The sequence below is a fragment of the Patagioenas fasciata genome, chromosome 36, assembly GCF_037038585.1.
Source record: "Patagioenas fasciata isolate bPatFas1 chromosome 36, bPatFas1.hap1, whole genome shotgun sequence".
Lineage (NCBI taxonomy): Eukaryota > Metazoa > Chordata > Aves > Columbiformes > Columbidae > Patagioenas > Patagioenas fasciata.
In genome coordinates, this window is record NC_092555.1 from 2186235 (window position 1) to 2212766 (window position 26532).

General features: G+C 62.4%; 1 pseudogene; it reads left to right on the top strand.

Annotated features, from left to right (window-relative positions):
* The window catches only part of LOC136115879 (dynein axonemal heavy chain 9-like), a 301218-nt pseudogene extending 275388 nt beyond the window's left edge, over nt 1-25830 (top strand).
* The last annotated feature ends 702 nt before the right edge of the window (nt 25831-26532 follow it).

Here is a 26532-nt window from a genome sequence, read left to right on the forward strand (position 1 = left end):
ACGGAGCCCGACTGGGCTCGAGCAAACCCGATAGGGCCTGACGGAGCCTGACAGGGCCCGAGCAAACCTGACAGGGCCCGAGAGAACCTGACAGGGCCCGACGGAGCCCGACAGGGCACGAGCAAACCCGACAGGGGCTGACAAGGCCCGACAGGGCCTGAGCAAACCCAACAGGACCCGCCAAAGCCTGAAAGGGTCCGATGGAGCCCGACAGGGCCCGAGCAAACCCGACAGGGCCCGAGCAAACCTGACAGGGCTCGATGGAGCCCGACAGGGCCCGAGGAAACCCGACAGGGCGCGACGGAGCCTGACAGGGCCCGAGCAAACCCGACAGGGTTCGACGGAGCCCGACAGGGCCCGAGCAAACCCGACAGGGTCCGACGAAGCCTGACAGGGCTTCAGAAAACCCGACAGGGCCCGAGCAAACCCGACAGGACCCGAGCAAACCCGACAGGGTCCGTCGGATACCGACAGGGCCCGAGGAAACCAGACAGGGCCCGACAGAGCCCGACAGGGCCCGAGCAAACCCGACAGGGCCCGAGCAAACCCGACAAAGCTCGACAAAGCCTGACAGGGCTTGATGGAGCCCGACAGGGCCCGAGGAAACCCGACAGGGCCCGACGGAGCCTGACAGAGCCCGAGCAAACCCGACAGGGCTCGACGGAGCCCGATAGGGCCCGAGCAAACCCGACAGGGCCTGACGGAGCCCGACAGGGCCCGAGCAAACCCGAAAGGGCCCGACGAAGCCTGACAGTGCTCGATGGAGCCCGACAGGGCCCGAGGAAACCCGACAGGGCCCGACAGAGCCCGATAGGGCCCGAGCAAACCTGACAGGGCCCGATGGAGCCCGATAGGGCCCGAGCAAACCCGACAGGGTCCGACGAAGCCTGACAGGGCTTCAGCAAACCAGACATGGCCCGAGCAAACCCGACAGGGCCCGATGGAGCCCGACAGAGCCCGAGGAAACCAGACAGGGCCCGACGGAGCCCGACAGGGCTCGAGCAAACCCGACAGGGCCCGACAGAGCCCGACAGGGCCCGAGCAAACCCGAAAGGGCCCGACGGAGCCTGACAGGGCTCGATGGAGCCCGACAAGGCTCGAGCAAACCCGACAGGGTCCGACGAAGCCTGACAGGGCTTCAGCAAACCCGACATGGCCCGAGCAAACCCGACAGGGCCGACGGAGCCCGACAGAGCCCGAGGAAACCAGACAGGGCCCGACGGAGCCCGACAGGGCTCGAGCAAACCCGACAGGGCCCGACGGAGCCTGACAGGGATCGATGGAGCCCGACAGGGCCCGAGGAAACCCGACAGGGCCTGATTGAGCCCGATAAGGCCCGAGCAAACCCTACAGGGCCTGACGGAGCCTGACAGGGCCGGGCAAACCCGACAGGGCACGCTGGAGCCCGACAGAGCCCGAGCAAACCCGACAAGGCCCGACAAGGCCCGACAGGGCCCGAGCAAATTTGACACGTCCTGACAAAGCCTGACAGGGCCCGACGGAGCCCGCCAGGGCCCGAGCAAACCCGAAAGAGCCCGACGGAGCCTGACAGGGCTCAGTGGATTCCGACAGGGCCCGAGGCAACCCGACAGGGCTCGACGGAACCCGACAGGGCCTGAGCAAACCTGACAGGGCCCGAGCAAACCCGACAGGGCCCGACGGAGCCTGACAAGGCTCGAGAAAACCTGACAGGGCTCGACGGAGCGCGACAGGGCCCGAGCACACTCAACAGGGTCCGACGAAGCCTGACAGGGCTTCAGAAAACCCGACAAGGCCCGAGCAAACCGACAGGGCCCAACGGAGCCCGACAGGGCCCGAGCAAACCCGACAGGGCCCAACGGATCCCGACAGGGCCCAAGCAAACCTGACAGGGCCCGACGGAGCCCGACAGGGCAGGAGCAAACTCGACAGAGCCTGACGGAGCCTGACAGGGCCCGAGCAAACCCGACAGGGCCCGAGCGAATCTGACAGGGCCCGACGGAGCCCGACAGGACGTGGGCAAACCCGACAGGGCCCGAGCAAACCCGACAGGGCCAGACAAGACCCGACAGGGCCTGAGCAAACCCGACAGGACCCGACAAAGCCTGACAGGGCTCGATGGAGCCCGACAGGGCCCAAGGAAACCCGACAGGGCCCGACGGAGCCCGATAGGGCCCGAGCAAACCCGACAGGGCCTGACGGAGCCCGACAGGGCCCGAGCACACGTGAAAGGGCCCGACGAAGCCTGACAGGGCTCGATGGAGCCCGACAGGGCCCAAGGAAACCCGACAGGGCCCGACTGAGCCCGATAGGGCCCGAGCAAACCCGACAGGGCCCGATGGAGCCCGACAGGGCTCGAACAAACCCGACAGGGCCTTAGCAAATCCGACAGGGCCCGACGGAGCCCGACAGGGCCCGAGCAAACCCGAAAGGGCCCGACGGAGCCTGACAGGGCTCGATGGAGCCCGACAGGGCCCGAGGAAACCCGACAAGGCCCCACGGAGCCCGATAGGGCCCGAGCAAACCCGACAGGGCCTGACGGAGCCCGACAGGGCTTCAGCAAACCCGACAGGGCACGCTGGAGCCCGACAGAGCCTGAGCAAACCCGACAGGGCCCGACAAGGCTCGACAGGGCCCGAGCAAACCTGACACGACCTGACAAAGCCTGACAGGGCCCGACGGAGCCCGACAGGGCTTGAGCAAACCCGAAAGAGCCCGACGGAGCCTGATAGGGCTCGATAGTGTCCGACAGGGCACGAGGAAATCCGACAGGGCCCGACGGAGCCTGACAGGGTCCGAGCAAACCCGAAAGGGCTCGACGGAGCCCGACAGGGTCTGAGCACACTCGACAGGGTCCGACGAAGCCTGACAGGGATGCAGCAAACCCGACATGGCCCGAGCAAACCCGACAGGGTCGACGGAGCCCGACAGAGCCCGAGGAAACCAGACAGGGCCCGACGGAGCCCGACAGGGCTCGAGCAAACCCGACAGGGCCCGACGGAGCCCGACAGGGCCCGAGCAAACCCGACAGGGCCCGACGGAGCCTGACAGGGCTCGATGGAGCCCCACAGGGCCCGAGGAATCCCGACAGGGCCTGATTGAGCCCGATAAGGCCCGAAAAAACCCGACAGGGCCTGACGGAGCCTGACAGGGCCCGGGCAAACCCGACAGGGCACGCTGGAGCCCGACAGAGGCCGAGCAAACCCGACAGGTCCCGACAAGGCCCGACAGGGCCCGAGCAAACCTGACACGTCCTGACAAAGCCTGACAGGGCCCGACGGAGCCCGCCAGGGCCCGAGCAAACCCGAAAGAGCCTGACGGAGCCTGACAGCGCTCAGTGGAGTCCGACAGGGCCCGAGGCAACCCGACAGGGCTCGACGGAACCCGACAGGGCCTGAGCAAACCCTACAGGGCCCGAGCAAACCCGACAGGGCCCGACGGAGCCTGACAGGCCCGAGAAAACCTGACAGTGCTCGACGGAGCCCGACAGGGCCCGAGCACACTCGACAGGGTCCGACGAAGCCTGACAGGGCTTCAGAAAACCCGACAAGGCCCGAGCAAACCGACAGGGCCCAACGGATCCCGACAGGGCCCAAGCAAACCTGACAGGGCCCGACGGAGCCCGACAGGGCAGGAGCAAACTCGACAGAGCCTGACGGAGCCTGACAGGGCCCGAGCAAACGCGACAGGGCCCGAGCAAATCTGACAGGGCCCGACGGAGCCCGACAGGACGTGGGCAAACCCGACAGGGCCCGAGCAAACCCGACAGGGCCAGACAAGGCGCGACAGGGCCTGAGCAAACCCGACAGGACCCGACAAAGCCTGGCAGGGCTCGATGGAGCCCGACAGGGCCCAAGGAAACCCGACAGGGCCCGAAGGAGCCCGATAGGGCCCGAGCAAACCCGACAGGGCCTGACGGAGCCCGACAAGGCCCGAGCAAACGTGAAAGGGCCCGACGAAGCCTGACAGGGCTCGATGGAGCCCGACAGGGCCCAAGGAAACCCGACAGGGCCCGACTGAGCCCGATAGGGCCCGAGCAAACCCGACAGGGCCCGATGGAGCCCGACAGGGCTCGAACAAACCCGACAGGGCCTGAGCAAATCCGACAGAGCCCGACGGAGCCCGACAGGGCCCGAGCAAACCCGAAAGGGCCCAACGGAGCCTGACAGGGCTCGATGGAGCCCGACAGGGCCCGAGGAAACCCGACAAGGTCCCACGGAGCCCGATAGGGCCCGAGCAAACCCGACAGGGCCTGACGGAGCCCGACAGGGCCCGAGCAAACCCGACAGGGCCCGACGGAGCCTGACAGAGCCCGAGCAAACCCGACAGGGCTCGACGGAGCCCGATAGGGCCCGAGCAAACCCGACAGGGCCTGACGGAGCCCGACAGCGCCCGAGCAAACCCGAAAGGGCCCGACGAAGCCTGACAGGGCTCGATGGAGCCCGACAGGGCCCGAGGAAACCCGACAGGGCCCGACAGAGCCCGATAGGGCCCGAGCAAACCTGACAGGGCCCGATGGAGGCCGACAGGGCTCGAGCAAACCCGACAGGGTCCGACGAAGCCTGACAGGGCTTCAGCAAACCCGACATGGCCCGAGCAAACCCGACAGGGCCCGAAGGAGCCCGACAGAGCCCGAGGAAACCAGACAGGGCCCGACGGAGCCCGACAGAGCCCGAGCAAACCCGACAGAGCCCGACAGAGCCCGACAGGGCCCGAGCAAACCCGAAAGGGCCCGACGGAGCCTGACAGGGCTCGATGAAGCCCGACAGGGCTCGAGCAAACCCGACAGGGTCCGACGAAGCCTGACAGGGCTTCAGCAAACCCGACATGGCCCGAGCAAACCCGACAGGGACGACGGAGCCCGACAGAGCCCGAGGAAACCAGACAGGGCCCGACGGAGCCCGACAGGGCTCGAGCAAACCCGACAAGGCCCGACGGAGCCCGACAGGGCCCGAGCAAACCCGACAGGGCCCGACGGAGCCTGACAGGGCTCGATGGAGCCCGACAGGGCCCAAGGAATCCCGACAGGGCCTGATTGAGCCCGATAAGGCCCGAGCAAACCCGACAGGGCCTGACGGAGCCTGACAGGGCCCGGGCAAACCCGACAGGGCACGCTGGAGCCCGACAGAGGCCGAGCAAACCCGACAGGGCCCGACAAGGCCCGACAGGGCCCAAGCAAATTTGACACGTCCTGACAAAGCCTGACAGGGCCCGACGGAGCCCGCCAGGGCCCGAGCAAACCCGAAAGAGCCCGACGGAGCCTGACAGGGCTCAGTGGAGTCCGACAGGGCCCGAGGCAACCCGACAGGGCTCGACGGAACCCGACAGGGCCTGAGCAAACCCGACAGGGCCCGAGCAAACCCGACAGGGCCCGACGGAGCCTGACAAGGCCCGAGAAAACCTGACAGGGCTTGACGGAGCCCGACAGGGCCCGAGCACACTCGACAGGGTCCGACGAAGACTGACAGGGCTTCAGAAAACCCGACAAGGCCCGAGCAAACCGACAGGGCCCAACGGAGCCCGACAGGGCCCGAGCAAACCCGACAGGGCCCAACGGATCCCGACAGGGCCCAAGCAAACCTGACAGGGCCCGACGGAGCCCGACAGGGCAGGAGCAAACTCGACAGAGCCTGACAGAGCCTGACAGGGCCCGAGCAAACCCGACAGGGCCCGAGCGAATCTGACAGGGCCCGGCGGAGCCCGACAGGACGTGGGCAAACCCGACAGGGCCCGAGCAAACCCGACAGGGCCAGACAAGGCGCGACAGGGCCTGAGCAAACCCGACAGGACCCGACAAAGCCTGACAGGGCTCGATGGAGCCCGACAGGGCCCAAGGAAACCCGACAGGGCCCGACGGAGCCCGATAGGGCCCGAGCAAACCCGACAGGGCCTGACGGAGCCCGACAGGGCCCGAGCAAACGTGAAAGGGCCCGACGAAGCCTCACAGGGCTCGATGGAGCCCGACAGGGCCCAAGGAAACCCGACAGGGCCCGACTGAGCCCGATAGGGCCCGAGCAAACCCGACAGGGCCCGATGGAGCCCGACAGGGCTCGAACAAACCCGACAGGGCCTGAGCAAATCCGACAGGGCCCGACGGAGCCCGACAGGGCCCGAGCAAACCCGAAAGGGCCCAACGGAGCCTGACAGGGCTCGATGGAGCCCGACAGGGCCCGAGGAAACCCGACAAGGCCCCACGGAGCCCGATAAGGCCCAAGCAAACCCGACAGGGCCAGACAGAGCCCGACAGGGATCGAGCAAACACGACAGGGCACGCTGGAGCCCGACAGAGCCCGAGCAAACCCGACAGGGCCTGACAAGGCCCGACAGGGCCTGAGCAAACCCGACAGGGCCTGAGCAAACCCGACAGGACCCGACAAAGCCTGACATGGTCCGATGGAGCCCGACAGGGCCCGAGCAAACCTGACAGGGCTCGATGGAGCCCGACAGGGCCCAAGGAAACCCAACAGGGCACGACGGAGCCTGTCGGGTTTGCTCGGGCTCTGTCGGGCTCCATTGGGCCCTGTCGGGTTTGCTCGGGCCCTGTCGGGTTTGCTCGGGCCCTGTCAGGCTCCGTCAAGCCCTGTCGGGTTTGCTCGGGCCTTGTTGGGTTTGCTAGGGCCCTGTCGGGCTCCTTCGGGCCCTGTCTGGTTTCCTCAGGCCCTGTCGGGCTCCGTCAAGCCCTGCTGGGTTTGCTCAGGCCCTGTCGGGTTTGCTGAAGCCCTGTCAGGCTTCGACGGACCCTGTCGGGTTTGCTCGGGCCCTGTCGGGCTCCGTCGAGCCCTTTCGGGTTTGCTCGGGCCCTGTCAGGCTCCGTCGGGCCCTGTTGGATTTCCTCAGGCCCTGTCGGGTTTGCTCGGGCCCTGTCAGGTTCCGTCGGGCCCTGTCGGGTTTCCTCGGGCCCTGTCGGAATCTATCGAGCCCTGTCAGGCTCCGTCGGGCTCTTTCGGGTTTGCTCAGGCCCTGTTGGGCTCCGTCGGGCCCTGTCAGGCTTTGTCAGGTCCTGTCAGGTTTGCTCGGGCCCTGTCGGGTCTTGTCGGGCCCTGTCGGGTTTGCTCGGGCTCTCTCAGGCTCCAGCATGCCCTGTCGGGTTTGCCCGGGCCCTGTCAGGCTCCGTCAGGCCCTGTCGGGTTTGCTCGGGCCCTATCGGGCTCCGTGGGGCCCTGTCGGGTTTCCTCGGGCCCTGTCGGGCTCCATCGAGCCCTGTCAGGCTCCGTCGGGCCTTTTCGGGTTTGCTCGGGCCCTGTCGGGCTCCATCGGGCCCTGTCAGGCTTTGTCAGGTCCTGTCAGGTTTGTTCGGGCCCTGTCGGGCCTTGTCGGGCCCTGTCGGGTTTGCTCGGGCTCTGTCGGGCTCCGTTGGGCCCTGTCGGGTTTGCTCGGGCCCTGTCGGGTTTGCTCGGGCCCTGTCAGGCTCCGTCAAGCCCTGTCGGGTTTGCTCGGGCCCTGTCGGGTTTGCTAGGGCCCTGTCGGGCTCCGTCGGGCCCTGTCTGGTTTCCTCAGGCCCTGTCGGGCTCCGTCGGGCCCTGTCGGGTTTGCTCGGGCCCTGTCGGGTTTGCTGAAGCCCTGTCAGGCTTCGACGGACCCTGTCGGGTTTGTTCGGACCCTGTCGGGTTTGTTCGGGCCCTGTCGGGCTCCGTCGAGTCCTGTCGGGTTTGCTCGGGCCCTGTCAGGCTCCGTCGCGCCCTGTCGGGTTTCCTCGGGCCCTGTCGGGCTCCATCGAGCCCTGTCGGGTTTGCTCGGGCCCTGTCGGGCTCCATCGGACCCTATCAGGCTTTGTAGGGTCCTGTCGGGTTTGCTCAGGCCCTGTCGGGCCTTGTCAGGCCCTGTCAGGTTTGCTCGGGCCCTGTCGGGTTTGCCCGCATCCTGTCGGGCTCCGTCAGGCCCTGTCAGATTCGCTCGGGCCCTGTCGGGTTTGCTCGGGCCCTGTCAGGCTCCGTCAGGCCCTGTCGGGTTTGCTCTGGCCCTATAGGGTCCGTGGGGCCCTGTCGGGTTTCCTCGGGCCCTGTCGGGCTCCATCGAGCCCTGTCAGGCTCCGTCGGGCCCTTTCGGGTTTGTTTGGGCCCTGTCGGGCTCCGTCGGGCCCTGTCAGGTTTGCTTGGGCCCTGTCGGGATCCGTTGGGCCCTGTTGGGTTTGCTCGGGCCCTGTAGGGCTCCTTCGTGCCCTGTCAGGTTTGCTCGGGCCCTGTCGAGTTTGCTCGGGCCCTGTCAGGCTCCGTCGAGTCCTGTCGGGTTTGCTCGGGCCCCGTCAGGCTCCGTCGGGCCCTGTCGGGTTTCCTTGGGCCCTGTCAGGCTCCATCGAGCCCTGTCAGGCTTTGTCGAACCCTGTCGAGTTTGCTCGGGCCATGTCGGGTTTGCTCGGGCCCTGTCGGGTTCTGTCGGGCCCTGTCGGGTTTCCTCGGGCCCTGTCGGGCTCCTTTGAGCCCTGTCAGGTTTGCTCGGGCCGTTTCGGGTTTGCTCGGGCCCTGTCAGGCTCCATCGAGCCCTGTCGGGTTTGCTCGGGCCCTGTCAGGCTCCGTCGGGCCCTGTCGGATTTCCTCGGGCCCTGTCGGGTTTGCTCGGGCCCTGTCAGGTTCCGTCGGGCCCTGTCGGGTTTCCTAGGGCCCTGTCGGGCTCCATCGAGCCCTGTCAGGCTTTGTCGAACCCTGTCGGGCTCCGTCGGGCCCTGTCGGGTTTGGTCGGGCCCTGTCAGGTTTGCTGAAGCCCTGTCAGGCTTCATCGGACCCTGTCGAGTGTGCTCATACCCTGTCGGGCTCCGTCGAGCCCTGTCAGGTTTGCTCGGGCCCTGTCAGGCTCCGTCGGGCCCTGTCGGATTTCCTCAGGCCCTGTCGGGTTTGCTCGGGCCCTGTCAGGTTCCGTCGGGCCCTGTCGGGTTTGCTCGGGCCCTGTCGGGCTCCGTCGGGCCCTGTCGGGTTTCCTCGGGCCCTGTCGGACTCTATCGAGCCCTGTCAGGCTCCGTCAGGCCTTTTCGGGTTTCCTCGGGCCCTGTCGGGCTCCGTCGGGCCCTGTCAGGCTTTGTCAGGTCCTGTCAGGTTTGTTCGGGCCCTGTCGGGCCTTGTCGGGCCCTGTCGGGTATGCTCGGGCTCTGTCGGGCTCCGTTAGGCCCTGTCGGGTTTGCTCGGGCTCTGTCGGGTTTGCTCGGGCCCTGTCGGGTTTGCTCGGGCCCTGTCGGGTTTGCTCGGGCCCTGTCAGGCTCCGTCAAGCCCTGTCGGGTTTGCTCGGGCCCTGTCGGGTTTGCTAGGGCCCTGTCGGGCTCCGTCGGGCCCTGTCTGGTTTCCTCAGGCCCTGTCGGGATCCGTCGGGCCCTGTCGGGTTTGCTCAGGCCGTGTCGGGTTTGCTGAAGCCCTGTCAGGCTTCGACGGACCCTGTCGGGTTTGCTCGGGCCCTGTCGGGCATTGTCGAGCCCTGTCGGGTTTGCTCGGGCCCTGTCAGGCTCCGTCGCGCCCTGTTGGGTTTCCTCGGGCCCTGTCGGGCTCCATCGAGCCCTGTCGGGTTTTCTCGGGCCCTGTCGGGCTCCATCGGACCCTGTCAGGCTTTGTCGGGTCCTGTCGGGTTTGCTCAGGCCCTGTCGGGCCTTGTCAGGCCCTGTCGGGTTTGCCCGCGTCTTGTCGGGCTCCGTCGGGCCCTGTCAGATTCGCTCGGGCCCTGTCGGGTTTGCTCGGGCCCTGTCAGGCTCCGTCAGGCCCTGTCGGGTTTGCTCGTGCCCTGTCGGGCTCCGTCGGGCCCTGTCAGGCTTTGTCAGGTGCTGTCGGGTTTGCTCAGGCCCTGTCGGGCCTTGTCAGGCCCTGTCGGGTTTGCTCGGGCCCTGTCGGGTTTGCCCTGTCCTGTCGGGCTCCGTCGGGCCCTGTCAGATTCGCTCGGGCCCTGTCGGGTTTGCTCGGGCCCTGTCAGGCTCCGTCAGGCCCTGTCGGGTTTGCTCGGGCCCTGTCAGGCTCCGTCGGGCCCTGTCAGGTTTGCTCAGGCCCTGTCGGGATCCGTTGGGCCCTGTCGGGTTTGCTCGGGCCCTGTCGGACTCCTTCGTGCCCTGTCAGGTTTGCTCGGGCCCTGTCGGGTTTGCTCGGGCCCTGTCGGGTTTGCTCGGGCCCTGTCAGGCTCCGTCGAGCCCTGTCAGGTTTGCTCGGGCCCTGTCGGGTTTGCTCGGGCCCTGTCAGGCTCCGTCGGGCCCTGTCGGGTTTCCTCGGGCCCTGTCGGGCTCCATCGAGCCCTGTCAGGCTTTGTCGAACCCTGTCGGGTTTGCTCGAGCCCTGTTGGGTTTGCTCGGGTCCTGTCGGGCTCTGTCGGGCCCTGTCGGGTTTGCTCGGGCCCTGTCAGGCTCCGTCGGGCCCTGTCGGATTTCCTCGGGCCCTCTCGGGTTCCGTCGGGCCCTGTCGGGTTTCCTCGGGCCCTGTCGGACTCTATCGAGCCCTGTCAGGCTCCGTCGGTCTCTTTCGGGTTTGCTCAGGCCCTGTCGGGCTCCGTCGGGCCCTGTCAGGCTTTGTCAGGTCCTGTCAGGTTTGCTCGGGCCCTGTCGGGCCTTGTCGGGCCCTGTCGGGTTTGCTCGGGCTCTGTCGGGCTCCAGCGTGCCCTGTCGGGTTTCCCCGGGCCCTGTCGGGCTCCATCGAGCCCTGTCAGGCTTCGTCGGGCCCTTGCGGGTTTGCTCGGGCCCTGTCGGGCTTCGTCAGGCCCTGTCGGGTTCGCTCGGGCCCTATCGGGCTCCGTCGGGCCCTGTCGGGTTTCCTCGGGCCCTGTCGGGCTCCATCGAGCCCTGTCAGGCTCCGTCGGGCCTTTTCGGGTTTGCTCGGGCCCTGTCGGGCTCCGTCGGGCCCTGTCGGGTTTGCTCGGGCCCTGTCGGGTTTGCTCGGGCCCTGTCAGGCTTTGTCAAGCCCTGTCGGGTTTGCTAGGGCCCTGTCGGGCTCCGTCGGGCCCTGTCTGGTTTCCTCAGGCTCTGTCGGGCTCCGTCAGGCCCTGTCGGGTTTGCTCAGGCCCTGTCGGGTTTGCTAGGGCCCTGTCGGGCTCCGTCGGGCCCTGTCTGGTTTCCTCAGGCCGTGTCGGGCTCCGTCGAGCCCTGTCGGGTTTGCTCGGGCCCTGTCAGGCTCCGTCGCGCCCTGTCGGGTTTCCTCGGGCCCTGTCGGGCTCCATCGAGCCCTGTCGGGTTTGCTCGGGCCCTGTCGGGCTCCATCGGACCCTGTCAGGCTTTGTCGGGTCCTGTCAGGTTTGCTCAGGCCCTGTCGGGCCTTGTCAGGCCCTGTCGGGTTTGCTCAGGCCCTGTCGGGCTCCGTCGGGCCCTGTCAGATTCGCTCGGGCCCTGTCGGGTTTGCTCGGGCCCTGTCAGGCTCCGTCAGGCCCTGTCGGGTTTGCTCGGGCCCTGTCAGGCTCCCCTTGTCCTCAGGACTCATTCTCACATCCTGGGCACCCCCCATTGTCCCCAGGGTGCAACTTGTGGGGGTCAGGATTTGGGGTACAGGGTTTGGGGGTGCAGGGTTTAGTGGTGTAGGGTTTGGGGTGCAGGTCTTGGGGAGGCAGAATTGGGGGTTCAGGTTTTTAGAGTTCAGGGATTTAGGGGTGCAGATTTTGGGTGTTCAGGACCTGGGGGTGCAGGATTTGGGGATGTAGGTTTGGGGTGCAGGGCTTAGGGTTTCAGTACCTTGGGTTGAAGAGGTTTGGGGGGAAGGGTTGTGTACGGCAGGATTTGGGGGTGCAGGGCTTTGGGCTGAATGTTTGGGGGTGCAGGGTTCGCATGTTTAGGAACTGGGGGTGCAGAATTTGGGTTTGCAGGTTTGGGGAATTTTGCGGTAAAGGATTTGGGGTGCAGGGTTGGGGGACGCAGGATCCGAGGGTGCAGCGTTTGGGGTGCAGAGTTAGGGGCTGCAGGATCTGGGGTGCAGGGTTTGGGGGGCACTGTTTTGGGGGGAAGGATTTGCGAGATGCAGGGTTTAAGGGTTTAGAATTGGAGGTGTCGAATTTTGGGGTGCAGGAGGTGTGGGGTTTGGGGTTGCAGGATTTTGGGGAGAATGGTTTGGGGGTGCAAGACTTGAGGGTGCAGGGTTTGGGGGTTTGGGACATGGGGCTGGAGGATTTGGGGATGCAGGATTTGGGGTGCAGTGTGTGGGGGTGCAAGATCTTGGGGTGTACGAGCGTTGGGTGTGGGATTTGAAGGACAATGATTTGGGGGTGCAGGGATTGGGGGTGTAGGGTTTTGGGGTTGCTGCGTTTGGAGATTCGGGATGTGGAGGTCAAGGATTTAGAGGTACAAGGGCTGGTTGCAGGATTTGGGGTGCAGGGTTTGGTTGCAGGATTTGGGGTGCAGGGTTTGAAGTGCAGGGCTAAAGGGGGCAGGATTTGGAGGTGCAAGATTTGGTGGTCTGGGGTACTGGGCTGCAGGGTTTTGGGGTGCGGGATTTGGGGGTGCAGGTTCCATGTCTTTAGGAACTGGGCGGGGAGGGTTTCTTGGTGCGGACTTTTGAGTGCAAGTTTGAGGGGCCTTGATTTTGGGGTGCATGGTTTGGGGGGCAGGATTCCGGGTGTAAGGTTTTGAGGTGCAGGACTTGGGGGTGCAGGTTTCACGCGTTAAGGAACTGGGGCTGCAGAGGTTGGGGGTGCAGCGTTGTGGGCTGCAGGGTTGAAGGGTGCAGGATTTAGGGGTACAGGTTTTGGGGGTGCAGGAGCTGGGGGTGCAGGCTGTAGGGATCAGAATATGGGGGTGCAGGGTTCTGGGGTGCAGGATCTGGGTGAGCAGGCTGTTGGGGTACAGAACCTTGTAGTTCAGCGTTTAGAGGCAGGATTTGGGGGTGCAGGGCTTTGGGGTGAGGGGTCTGGGGTGAGGGGTTCAGGTGTTCAGCACCTGGGGGTGCAGGACCTGAGGGTTGGAGGATTTGGGGGTGCAGGGATTTGGGGGTGCAGGGATATGGGGTGCAACTTGTGGGGTGCAGGGTTTTGGGTATAGGGTTTTGGGGTGCAGAGTTTTGGGGGGGGGGATTGGGGGAGCAGGGTTTCAGGGTGCAAGGTTCAGTGGTGCAGGGTTCTGGGGGTGCAGGGTTTAGCGCCAGAATTGGGGGTGCAGGGTTTGGGATTGCAGGGTGTTGGGGGAAGGATCTGGGGGTACAAGATGTGGGGTAGCAGGGTTTTGGGGTGCAACTTGTGGGGGCAGGATTTGGGGTCCAGGAGGTTGGGGGTGCAGGGTTTGGGGTGTAGGATTTAGTGGAGCAGGGACTGGGGGTGAAGGTCTTGGGGAGGCAGAATTGGGGATGCAGGTCTTGGGGAGGCAGAATTGGGGGTGCAGATTTTGGCTGTTCAGGACCTGGGGGTGCAGGATTTGGGGATGTAGGTTTTGGGGGGTAAATTTTGGGGTGCTGGGTTCGGCACATGGGTCTGGAGGATTTGGGGGTGCAGGGTTAAGGGGTTTAGGATTTTGGGGTGCACAGATTAGGGTGCACGTTCTGGGCATGTATGATTTGAGAGTGCAGGGCTTTGGGGTACAGGATTTGGGGTGCAGGGTTTTGGGGTCAGGATCTGGGGGTGCAGGGTGTTGGGGAGAAGGATTTGGGGGTGCAGCATTTTGAAGTGCAGGGTTTGGAGGAGGGAGGGTTTGGGGGTGAAAGATTTGGTGGTTCAGGTTTTGGGGGTGCAGTGTTAAAAGGGTGGAGGATTAGGGGTGCAGGATTTGGGGGTGCACTGTTTCGGGGTGCAGGGTTTAGAAGTCAGGTCTAAGAGTGCAGCGTTTGGGGTGCAGGGGCTTGGGGGGAAATTTAAGGTTGCAGAGTGTGAGGTGCATAGGACTGGGGCACAGGATTTGGGGGTGCAGGGTTTCAGGGTTCAAGATTTGGAGGTGTGGAGTTTTGGGGTGCAGGGACTGGGGGTGAAGGATTTGAGGCTGCAGGGTGGTGGGGGGAGGATTTGGGGGTGAGAGATTTGGGGTGCAGGATGTGGGGGTGCAGAGTTTTGGGAGGCAAGGATCTGGGGCTGCAGGATTTGGGGGTTCAGTGTTTAGGGCAGCACAACCTCGGGGTGCAGGGGTTTGCAGTGAAAGGTTTGGTAGGCAGGATTTGGGGTGCAGGATTCTGGGGTGCTGGGTTTGGGGTACAGGATTTGGTGTTGCAGGGATGGGGTTGAAGGGCTTGGGTTTCCAGGCCTTTGAGGTGCAAGGTTTGGGAGGGAATTCTTTGGGGTGCAGGGTTTGGGGTTCCAGGAGGTGGGGGAAGGACCTTGGGGTGTAGGGTTTGGGGGGGCAGGGTTTTGGGGGAAGGATTTAGGGGTGCAGGGTTTTGAAGTGCAGCGTTTAAGGGGGGCATGGTTTTGGGGGTGCACATGTGGGGGTCCAGGTTTGGGGGATGCAGAGTTTGTGAATGGAGGATTTTGGGGTGCTGGGTTTGGGGCTGCCTAATTTGGGGGTGCAGTGTTTGGGTGTTCAGGACCTGGGGTTGCTGCGTTTGGGAATGCAGGCTTTGGGGGTGCAGGGCTCAGGATTTGGGAGGGCAGGATCAGGGGGTGTAAGATTTCAGGGTTTAGGGGTGCAAAGTATGGTAGGGCTGAATTATAGGGGTGCAAAGTATGGTAGGGCTGAATTTAGGGGTGCAGGATTTGGTATTACAGGTTTTGGGGAATCATGGCTTGGGAGGAAGGATTTAGGGGTGCAGGGTTTCAAGATGCAGGATTTGGGGTGCAGTATTTGGGGTTGCAGGTTTGGGGGTGCAAGTTGTGGGGCAGCAGGATATCGGGTACAGGGTTCTGGGCTGCAGGGTTTGGGGGTGCAGGATTTCAACGTGCAGGGTTCTGGGGTGCAGTATCTGGGGGTCCAGGGTTTGGCAGTGCATTGGCTTTGGGGGTTGAAGGATTTGGGGGTGCAGGGTTTAGGGATGCAGGATTTGGGGGTGCAGGATTTGGAAGTGCAGAGTTAGGGGGCAGGATTTTCAGTGCAGGGTTTCAGGGCACAGAACTTGGTGGTGCAGGATCTGGGGGTGCAGGTTTTCGGTGGGGAATTTGGGGGTGCAGGGTGTTGAGGAAGGATCTGAGGGTACAATATTTGGGCTTTAAGGGCTTAGGGGGGCAGGATCTGGCAGTGCAGAGTTTGGGGACAGGACCTGGGGGTGCAGCGTTTGGGGTTACAGGTTCTGGGGGTGCAGGGTCGAGGGAATTATTTGAGGTGCAGGGTTATGAGAGTGCAGGATTTCTGGGTGCAGAGTTTGGGGTGCGGGGTATGGGGCAGCAGCATCTGGGGGTGTAGGTTTTGGGGGTTCATTCATTTGGGGGGAGGATCTGGGGGTGCAGGGTTTAAGGGTTCAGGATTTGGAGGTGTAGGGTTTTGGGGTAAAGGGTTCTGGGTTGAGGTTTTGGGGTGAAAGATTTGGGGGTGCAGTGTTAAGGGGTGGAGGCTTAGAGGTGCAAGATTTGGGGGTGCAGAGTTTTCATGTGTCTGATTTGGGGGTACAGGGTCTGGGGGTGCAAGATCCTGGAATTCAGGATCTGGGGGTTCAGGATTTGGGGGTGCACAGTATGGGAGGGAAGGATCTGGGGCTTCAGGATTTGGGGGTGCACTGTCTGGGGGTGCAGGGTTTAGAAGTCAGGTCTAAGAGTGCAGCGTTTGGGGTGCAGGGGCTTGGGGGGAAATTTAAGGTTGCAGAGTGTGGGGTGCACAGGACTGGGGCACAGGATTTGGGGGTGCGGGGTTTCAGGGTTCAGGATTTGGAGGTGTGGAGTTTTGGGGTGCAGGGGTTGGGAGTGCAGGGTGGTGGGGGTGAGAGATTTGGGGTGCAGGATTTGGGGGTGCAGAGTCTTGGGAGGCAAGGATCCGGGTCTGCAGGATTTGGGGGTTCAGTGTTTAGGGCAGCACAATCTTGGGGTGCAGGGGTTTGCAGTGAAAGGTTTGGCAGGCAGGATTTGGGGTGCAGGATTCTGGGGTGCTGGGTTTGGGGTACAGGATTTGGTGTTGCAGGGATGGGGTTGAAGGGCTTGGGTTTCCAGGCCTTTGAGGTGCAGGATTTGGAGGTGCAAGGTTTGGGAGGGAATTCTTTGGGGTGCAGGGTTTGGGGGCAGGTTTAGGGGTGGAGGGTATCGGACGGAAAGATTTGGGAATGCAGGGTTTGGGGTGCAGGTTTCGGGGTTCAGGAAGGTAGGGAGGGCAGGATTAGGGGGTGCAAGGTTTCAGTTGTAGGGTTTAGGGGTGCAGAGTTTGGTAGGGCCGAATTTGGGGGTGCAGGATCTGGGGTGCAGGGTTTGGGAAGACAGGATCGGGGGTGGAGGATTTGGGGGTGCAGGATTGAGGGGCAGGGTTTTGGTGCAGGGCTTGGGGTCAGGATCTGGGGTGCAGGTTTGGGAAGAGTATTTTGGGGTGCAGGATTTTGGGTGCCGTGTCTGCCCCAATCCTCCCCCCCAAAACTCTGCACCCCAAAACCCTATACCCAAAACCCTGCACCCCACAAGTTGCACCCCATATCCCTGCACCCCCAAATCCCTGCACCCCCAAATCCTCCAACCCCCAAGTCCTGCACCCCTAGGTGCTGAACACCTGAACCCCTCACCTCAGACCCCTCACCCCAAAGCCCTGCACCCCCAAATCCTGCCTCTAAACGCTGAACTACAAGGTTCTGTACCCTAACAGCCTGCTCACCCAGATCCTGCACCCCAGAACCCTGCACCCCCATATTCTGATCCCTACAGCCTGCACCCCCAGCTCCTGCACCCCCAAAACCTGTACCCCTAAATCCTGCACCCTTCAACCCTGCAGCCCACAACGCTGCACCCCCAACCTCTGCAGCCCCATTTCCTTAACGTGTGAAACCTGCACCCCCAAGTCCTGCACCCCAAAACCTTACACCCGGAATCCTGCCCCAGAAACCATGCACCCCAAAATCAAGGCCCCTCAAACTTGCACTCAAAAGTCCGCACCACAAAATCCTGCCCCTCCAGTTCCTAAAGACATGGAACCTGCACCCCCAAGGCCTCACCCTAAAGCCCTGCACCCCAAATCTGGCCCTACCAAACCCTTCAGCCCCGCACCCCACGATCCTCCTACCCTAAACCCCAAAAGCCTGCACCCATAAATCCTGGAGCCCCAGATCCTGCACCCGACACCCTGCACCCCAGAACTCTGCACCTCCAGATCTAAACCCTTCAACCCTGCACCCCAAATCCTCCCCAAAACACTCCACCCCCAACGCCTACAGCCCTGAATCCTGCCCCACAAACCCTGCACCCCCAGATCTGTCCCCGAAACTCTGTGCCCCAACAGCATGCACGCTCAAATCCTCCACCCCACATCCTGTCCCCCAAATCCCTCATCCCAAAACCCTGCACCCCAATACCCCAGACCACCAAATCTTGCACCTCCAAATCCTGCCCCCTTTAGACCTGCACTTCAAACCCTGCACCCCCAAATCCTGCAACCAAACATTGTACCCCCAAATCCTTGACCTCCACATCCCGAATCTCCAAACGCAGCAACCCCAATACCCTACACCCCCAATCCCTGCAGCCCCAAATCATTGTCCTTCAAATCCCACACCCAACGCTCGTACACCCCCAGATCTTGCACCCCCACACACTGCACCCCAAATCCTGCACCCCCAAATCCTCCAGCCCCACGTCCCAAACCCCCAAACCCTGCACCCCCAGTTCCTGAACATGCGAACCCTGCACCCCCAAACCCGAAGCCCGAAGTCCTGCACCCCCAAATCCTGTCCTACCCAACCCTTCACCCCAAACCACTTCACCCCAAGATCCTGCTGCCCTAAACCCTGCACCCCAAAATCATCCCTCCCAACCCTGCCCCCCAAACCCTGTCCCCGTAAAGCCTGACCCCGAAACCCTGCTCCCCAAAACCCTGCTACCCCCAATCTTGCACCCCCCAACTCTGCACCCCCAGATCCTGCTGCTCCAAACCCTGCACCCCAAATCCTCCAGCCCCACGTACCAATCTCCCAAACCCTGCACCCCAGAACCCTGCACCCAACAACCCCTTCACCCCCAAATCCTGCACCCCCAGCCCTACCCCCTAAACTTTCCACCCGCAAATCCTGCCCTACCAAGCCCTCCACCCCAAACCCCTGCACCCCAAGATCCTGCACCCTAAACCCTGCACCTCCATATCCTCCTTCCCCAAATCCTGCACCCCCAAAACACTGCACTCCAAACCACTGCACCCCTAAACCCTGAACCCCCAAATCCTGGCCCCCAAACCCGGCACCCCAAACTCCTGCACCCAAAGATCCTACTGCCCTAAACCCTGAACCCCCAAATCCTGCACCCCTGGAACCTGCAACCCCAGACCCTGTAGCCCCAAATCAGGCCCCGCAAAATCCTGCTCCCCCAGCCTTGCACCCCCAAATCCTGCACCACCTAATCCTCCAACCCCCTAACACAACCCCCTAACCCCTTGTCCCCAGGGTCCATTGTGACACCCTGGGGATCCCCCTTGTCCCCAGGGCCCATTGTGACACCATGGCGGACCCCCTTCTCACTGAGGACCCATTGTGACACCATGGGGTCCTCCCCTTGTCCTCAGGGCCCATTGTGACATCCTGGGGACTCCCCTTTGCCCCCAGGGCCCATTGTGGCACCATGGGGACCCCATTTGTCCCCAGGGCCCATTGTGACAGGGTGGAGATCCCCCTTGTCCCCAGGCCTGTTGTGATGTCCCAGGACCCCCCATTGTCCCCAGGGCCCATTGTGACACCTTGGGGAACCCCCTTGTCACTGGGGACCCATTGTGACACCATGGGGACCACCCGTTGTCCTAAGGGCCCATTGTGACATCCTGGGGACTCCCTTGTCCCCAGGGCCCATAGTGAAGTCCCAGGACCCCCTTTGTCCCCAGGGCCCATTGTGACATCCTGGGGACCCCCTTGTCCCCAGGACCCATTGTGACATCTTGGGACCCCCCCCTTGTCCCCAGGGCCCATAGTGAAGTCCCAGGACCCCCTTTGTCCCCAGGGCCCATTGTGACATCCTGGGGACCCCCCTTGTCACTGGGGACCCATTGTAAGACTATGGGGACCTCCTCTTGTCCCCAGAGCCCATTGTGACATCCTGGGGACCCCCTTTTTCCCCAGGACCCATTGTGGCACCATTGGGACCCCCTTTGTCACTGGGGCCCATTGTGACGTCCTGTGGACCCCCTTTGTCCCCAGGGCCCATTGTGACGTCCCCGGATCCCCCATTGTCCCCAGAGCCCATTGTGACATCCTGGGGACCCCCATTGTCCACAGGGCCCATTGTGACATTCAGGGGACAGCCTTTGTCCCTAGGGCCCATTGTGACACCGTCGGGACCCCCGTTGTCCCCAGGGGGCCCATTGTGACATCCCAGGACCCCGCATTGTCCCCAGGGCCCATTGTGACATACTGGGGACTCCCCTTTGTCCCCAGAGCCCATTGTGACACCGTGGGGACCCCCTTTGTCCCCAGGGCCCATTGTGGCATCTAAGGACCCCCCAATTGTGCCCAGGGTTCATTGTAACATATCAGGACGCCCCATTGTCCCCAGGGCCCATTGTGACGTCCCAGGACCCCCCTTGTCCCCAGGGCCCATTGTGTCATCCTGGGGACCTCCTTTGTCCCCAGAGCCCATTGTGACATCCTGGGGAACCCTTTGTCCCCAGGGTCCATTGTGAAATCCTGGGGACCCCTCTTTGTCCCCACGGCCCACTGTGAGATCCTGGGGACCCCCTTGTCCCCAGGGCCCATTTTGAAACCGTGGGTATCCCCCTAGTCCCCAGGGCCCACTGTGACATCCTGAGGACCCCCTTTGTCCCCAGGGCCTATTGTGACACCGTGGGGACCTCTTTGTCCCCAGAGCCCATTGTGACATTCTGGTGAGCCCCCTTTGTCCCCAGGGCCCATTGTGACATCCCAGGACCCCCTTTGTCACCAGGGCCCATTGTGACGTCCCAGGACCCCTCATTGTCCCCAGGGCCCATTGTGACATCCCCGGACCCCCCATTGTCCCCAGAGCCCATTGTGACATCCTTGGGACCCCCATTGTCCCCAGGGCCCATTGTGACATTCAGGGGACAGCCTTTTTCCCAAGGGCCCATTGTGACACCATTGGGACCCCCGTTGTCCCCAGGGCCAATTGTGACACCATGGGGACCCTCCTCGTCACTGCGGACCCATTGTGACACCATGGGGACCTGCCCTTGTCCTCAGGGCCCATTGTGACATCCTGGGGACCCTCTTGTCCCCAGGGCCCATAGTTGCACCCTGGGGACCCCCTCTTTATTCCCAGTGCCCATTGTGACATCCCAGGACCCCCCTATGTCCCCAGGGCCCATTGTGACACCATGGGGACACCCCTTTGACTCCAGGGCCCATTGTCACATCCCAGGACCCCCCAATTGTCCCCAGGGCCCATTGTGACATCCTGGGGACCCGCCCTTGTCCGCAGGGCCCATTGTGAAGTCCCAGGACCCCCTTTGTCCCCAGGGCCCATTGTGACATCCTGGGGACCCCCCTTGTCACTGGGGACCCATTGTATACACCATGGGGACCCCTCTTTGTCCCCAGGGCCCATTGTGACATCCTGGGGACCCCCGTTTGTCCCCAGGGCTCATTGTGACATCCCAGGACCTCCCATTGTCCCCAGGGCCCATTGTGACATCATGGGGACCGCCTTGTCCCTCTGGCCCGTTGTGGCACCGTGGGGACCTCCTTTGTCCCCAGGGCCCGTTGTGACACCATGGGGACCCCTTTTGTCACTGTGGCCCAACGTGACATCCCAGGACCCCACTTTGTACCCAAGGCCCATTGTGACACCGTGGGGACCCCCCTTGTCCCCAGAGCCCATTGTGACATCCTGGGGACCCCCCTTGTCTCCAGGGCCCACCGTGGCACCGTGGGGACCACCCTTGTCACTGGGCCCCATTGTAACACTATGGGGACCCCCCCTTGTCCCCAGAGCCCATTGTGACATCCTGGGGACCCCCTTGTTCCCCAGGGCCCACTGTGATGTCCCAGGACCCCCCCTTGTCCCCAGAGCCCATTGTGACATCCTGGGGACGCCCTTTTTCCCCAGGACCCATTGTGGCACCATTGGGACCCCCTTTGTCACTGGGGCCCATTGTGACTTCCCAGGACCTCACTTTGTCCCCAGGGCCCATTGTGACTTCCGGGGGACCCCCTTTGTCACCAGGGCCCATTGTGACGTCCCAGGACCCCCCTTTGTCCCCAGGGCCCATTTTGACGTCCCCGGACCTCCCATTGTCCCCAGAGCCCATTGTGACATCCTGGGGACCCCCTTTGTCCCCAGGGCCCATTGTGACATTCAGGGGACAGGCTTTGTCCCAAGGGCCCGTTGTGACACCGTTGGAATCCCCGTTGTCCCCAGAGCCCATTGTGACATCCTGGGAACCCCCTTTGTGCCCAGGGCCCATTGTGACATTTCAGGACCCCACTTTGTCCCCAGGGCCCATTGTGACATCCTGGAGACGCCCTTTGTCCCCAGAGCCCGTTGTGACATCTAAGGACCCCCCAATTCTGCCCAGGGCTCATTGTGACATCCCAGGACCCCCCATTGTCCCCAGGGCCAATTGTGACGTCCCAGGCCCCCGCTTTGTCCCCAGGGTCCATTTTGAGATCCTGGGGACCCCCTTGTCTCCAGGGCCCATTGTGACATCCTGGGGACCCCGTTTGTCACTAGGGTCCATTGTGGCACCATGGGGATGCCCTTTGTCCCCAGGACCCATTGTGACATCCTGGGCACCCCCTTTGTCCCCAGGGCCTATTGTGACAGGGTGGGGACTCCCTTTGTCCCTAGGGCCCATTGTGACATCCTGGGGACCTCGTTTGTCCCCAGGGTCCATTGTGGCACCATGGGGACCCCCTTTGTCCCCAGGGCCCATTGTGACATCACAGGACCCCCTTTGTCCCCAGGACCCATTGTGACATCCTGGGCACCCCCTGTGTCCCCAGGGCCTATTGTGACAGTGTGGGGACTCCCTTTGTCCCCAAGGCCCATTGTGAAATCCTGGGGACCCCCTTTGTCCCCAGGGCCCATTGTGACATCTCAGGACCCCCCAATTGTTTCCAGGGCTTATTGTGACATCCTGGGGACCCCCCTTTGTCCCCAGGGCCCATTGTGACATTCAGGGGACCCCTCTTTGTCCCCAGGGCCTATTGTGACATCCTGGGGACCCCACTTTGTTCCCAGGACCCATTGTGATGTCCACAATGGCCCCGTTGTCCCAAGGGGTCATTGTGACATCCTGGGGACCTCCTTTGTCCCCAGGGCCCATTGTGACGTCCCAGGACCCTCCATTTTTCCAAGAGCCCATTGTGACATCCTGGCGACCCCGCTTTTTCCTCAGGGCCCATTGTGGCACCATGGGGAGCCCCTCTGTCTCCAGGGCCCATTGTGACATTTAGGGGACTCATCTTTGTCCCCAGGGCCCATTGTGACATCCCAGGATCCCCCAATTGTCCCCAGGGCCCATTGTGACATCCTCGGGACCCCCCTTTGTCCCCAGGGCCCATTGTGACACCGTGGGTACCCTGCTTGTCCCCAGGGCTCATTGTGGCATCCTGGGGACCCCCCGTTGTCCCAGGTCCCATTGTGATATCCCAGGACCCCCCTTTGTTCCCAGGGCCCATTGTGACTTCCTGGGGACCCCCTTTGTCCCCAGGGCCCATTTTGGCACCATAGGGACGCCCTTTGTCACTGGGGCCCATTGTGACATCCCAGGACACCCCTTGTCTCCAGGGCCCATTGTGATATTCAGGGAACTGCTATTTGTCCCCAGGGTCCATTGTGACATCCCAGGACACCCCCTTGTCCCCAGGGCCCTTTGTGACATTCAGGGGACCCCTCTTTGTCCCCAGGGCCCGTTGTTGCATCCTGGGGTCCCCCCTTGTCCCCAGGGCCCATTTTGACATTCAAGAGAGCCCTCTTTGTCCCCAGGGCCTGTTGTGACATCCTGGGGACCCCCTTTGTCACTGGGGCCCATTGTGGCATCCCAGGACCCCCCTTTGTCTGCTGGTCCCAATGTGACATTCAGGGGACCCCACTTTGTCCCCAGGGCCCACTGTGACGTCCTAGGACCTCCCTTTGTCCCCAGGGCCCATTGTGACACCATGGGGACCCCCTGTTTTCCCCAGGGCCCATTGTGACATCTGGTGGACCCCCTTGTCCCCAGGGCCCATCGTGGAACCGTGGGGACCCTCTTTGTCACTAGGGCCCATTGTGACACCATGGGGACCACCCCTTTCTCCCCAGTGCCCATTGTGACATCCTTGGGACCCCTGTGTCCCCAGGGCCCATTGTGACGTCCCAGGACCCCCCATTGTCCCCAGGGTGCATTGTGACACCGTGGGGACCCCCTTTGTCCCCAGAGCCCATTGTGACATCCTGGGGAGCCCCCTTTGTCCTCAGGGCCCATTGTGACATTTCTGGACCCCCCACTGTCTCCAGGGCCCATTGTGAACATCCTGGGGACCCCTCTTTGTCCCCAGGGCCCACTGTGACATCCTGGGCTGCCCCGTATGTCACCAGGGCCCATTTTGACACCGTGGGGACCCCTGTTGTCCTCAGGGCCCATTGTGACATCCCAGGACCCCCAATTGTCCCCAGGGCCCATTGTGACACCATGGGGAACCCTCTTGTCACTGGGGACGCATTGTGACACAATGGGGACACCACCTTTGTCTCAAGTGCCCATTGTGACATCCTGGGGACCCCCTTTATCCCCAGGGCCCATTGTGACATCCCAGGGCCCCACTTTGTCCCCAGGGCCCATTGTTACAGGGTGGGACCCCCCTTGTCCCCAGGGCCCATTGTGACATCCTGGTGCCTCCCTTTGTCCCCAGGGCCCATTGTGGCACCATGGGGACCCTCTTTGTCACTGGGGCCCATTGTGACATCCCAGGACCCCACTTTGTCTTAGAAGGTCACTGATCGGACTACTGGTACATCCTGACTCTGCTTTCTCAATAAACATTGAAGAACACCTGGGGTTTGTTTGCTCCAAGGGAAAACTTCCCTCCCACGGTTCCTGGTTCCCGGTCCTGTTTCCCGGTCCGGTTTGGCTTCGCTATCAGAACAGCTGCTGCCTCCACAGCCGCGCTCAAAGTCCCCGTTGTGACACCGGGATGGCGGGAGAAGGGGGGTGGCGGGGGCGGCAGCGGCGGCGATTGGGGGGGGGCAGTCGGGGCTGGGCGGACAAGCGGCGGCTGCTGCGGCTCCTCAGGCAGCGACAGCAGCAGCGATCGGGGGGGCGTGGGGGGCGGACAAGCGGCGGCTCCTGCGGCTCCTCAGGCAGCGACAGCAGCAGCGATCGCGGGGACGTGGGGGGGCGGACAAGCGGCGGCTGCTGCGGCTCCTCAGGCAGCGACAGCAGCAGCGATCGGGGGGACGTGGGGGGCGGACAAGCGGCGGCTGCTGCGGCTCCTCAGGCAGCGACAGCAGCAGCGATCGGGGGGACGTGGGGGGCGGACAAGCGGCGGCTGCTGCGGCTCCTCAGGCAGCGACAGCAGCAGCGATCGGGGGGACGTGGGGGGGCGGACAAGCGGCGGCTGCTGCGGCTCCTCAGGCAGCGACAGCAGCAGCGATCGGGGGGACGTGGGGGGGCGGACAAGCGGCGGCTGCTGCGGCTCCTCAGGCAGCGACAGCAGCAGCGATCGGGGGGACGTGGGGGGCGGACAAGCGGCGGCTGCTGCGGCTCCTCAGGCAGCGACAGCAGCAGCGATCGGGGGGACGTGGGGGGCGGACAAGCGGCGGCTGCTGCGGCTCCTCAGGCAGCGACAGCAGCAGCGATCGGGGGGACGTGGGGGGCGGACAAGCGGCGGCTCCTCCGGCCGCGGCCAGGACGTGGCTTCGCCGGCACCGGGGCCCGAGACCGCGCGCTGTGGGGCTGCGGGGCGGGTGTGGGGCCGGGGGTCTCCGGGGGTCCCGCAGCGGCCGCTGTGGGGCGGGATGGGGCGGCTGTGGAATTACCTGTGGGGCACTCATGGGGCTGCTGTAGGGGTCTTAAGAGGCATGTCTGGAGCACTTACGGGGCGACTATGGGGCAGGTGCTGGGCTGCTACAGCGGGACCTGTGGGGCACCCAGGTATGTGCACCCAGCACCGCGTGCACGCACACGCAGCTACACACTGATGTGTAAGCAAACACGTGGCCACACACACGCACACTTCCACAAGCGTGCCCAGTCCCATCTATTGACAGAAAGACGTACGTGAAATGTACTGACATGCTTGAGGGTAAACACGTGCGTGGATGTTTGGCACACTGCACACACGCACACGTCTGAACGATGATGCTCCAGCTTTAGCATAAATGGAGCTGACATCAAGGCACTCACATGTGGACAGACCAACGTTTATAGGCACTAAGGCTTTCGCGCACAGGTTCGTCCAACAACAGGCACATACCTGCAGGCACCCTCCGAATGTGTGTTCTGTGCATTCTCTTAAGGGACGCTAGATGGCAGCAAAGACCATGAAATTATTAACCTCAGTCTAACCCTAGGTTTATGACATTTTTTCTTACTATAGATGCGTTTGATGCTAAAAATTCCCCCAAATTGTAATGAATATGCGATAATTGTGTGAATACAAGCATCGCAAGAGCATCCAGTTTTTGGAGCACTTACGGAACATGATAAAGCCAGGCAGAGCCTGACAAAGCGCGACAGAGCCCAACAGGGCTTGACAGAGCCTGATAGAACTCAACAGGGGCCGACAAATCCCGACAGCGCCTGACAGCGAACAGTGGAGTCTGGCAGGGCCTGACAGAGGCTGTCACAGCACGACAGAGCCAGAGGAGCCTGACAGAGCCCAGCAAACCCGGCAGGAATAGACAAGGCCGGGGTGCACAGACCTGGGTGCGTGTGGAAAGGTTTCTGCCTGTTTTCCAGTGAGGAATGGTGTGTGTGCACGTGGACAAACAGAAGGCGAAGCAACTCGGTTCCAACACTGAAGAAGGCTGTACAGTCACGTAGACACGGGGGCTGCTCCGCTCCTGCTCTCTTGCTCTCTTGCAGGACACAGAGGCCTCAGAGCCCTGTTCAGTTCAGTTCAGTTCCATACAATGTTCACTGACTGCAAGAAAATCCCTCAAATCCCCCACAATGTGGGGCTCAAAAGGGAGTCCCCCTGAAAAGAGGGGGTCACAGTCCAAAAATGCCTGAAAATTCCTGGGGGAGGATAAAACTTATTAAACCCTGTAAATATGAGCGTGAGAATTTCAAACAGAGAGAAGTCTGTCGTTTGTATTTATATATTGCAGAATGGTATTCATGTAGATATAAAATGATTTTAAAATAAAACCCCTTTTCTACTCTGTTATATAAAGGATTTTAGAATGTAAAAAATTTCTGTTGATGGTTTTAAGAATACAAACATCTTATCTATTTGTAGATTAAAAAGTGAAGGACTTGAAAAAGAAAAAAAAATCTAGATAGGAACTTAAAATAGAAAAAAGTATGAGTAGGCAGAGCTCTGTATAATTACTACGTGTTACATAGTCTAAATAGGTAATAAATATCATCTATATATATCCACTCACACCCGTATACATACCTTTAATTTATTAATAAATGTAAATCGATATCCCAGTCTAAATATATATAATTGTAAATATGTCAAAATCTGTAAATAT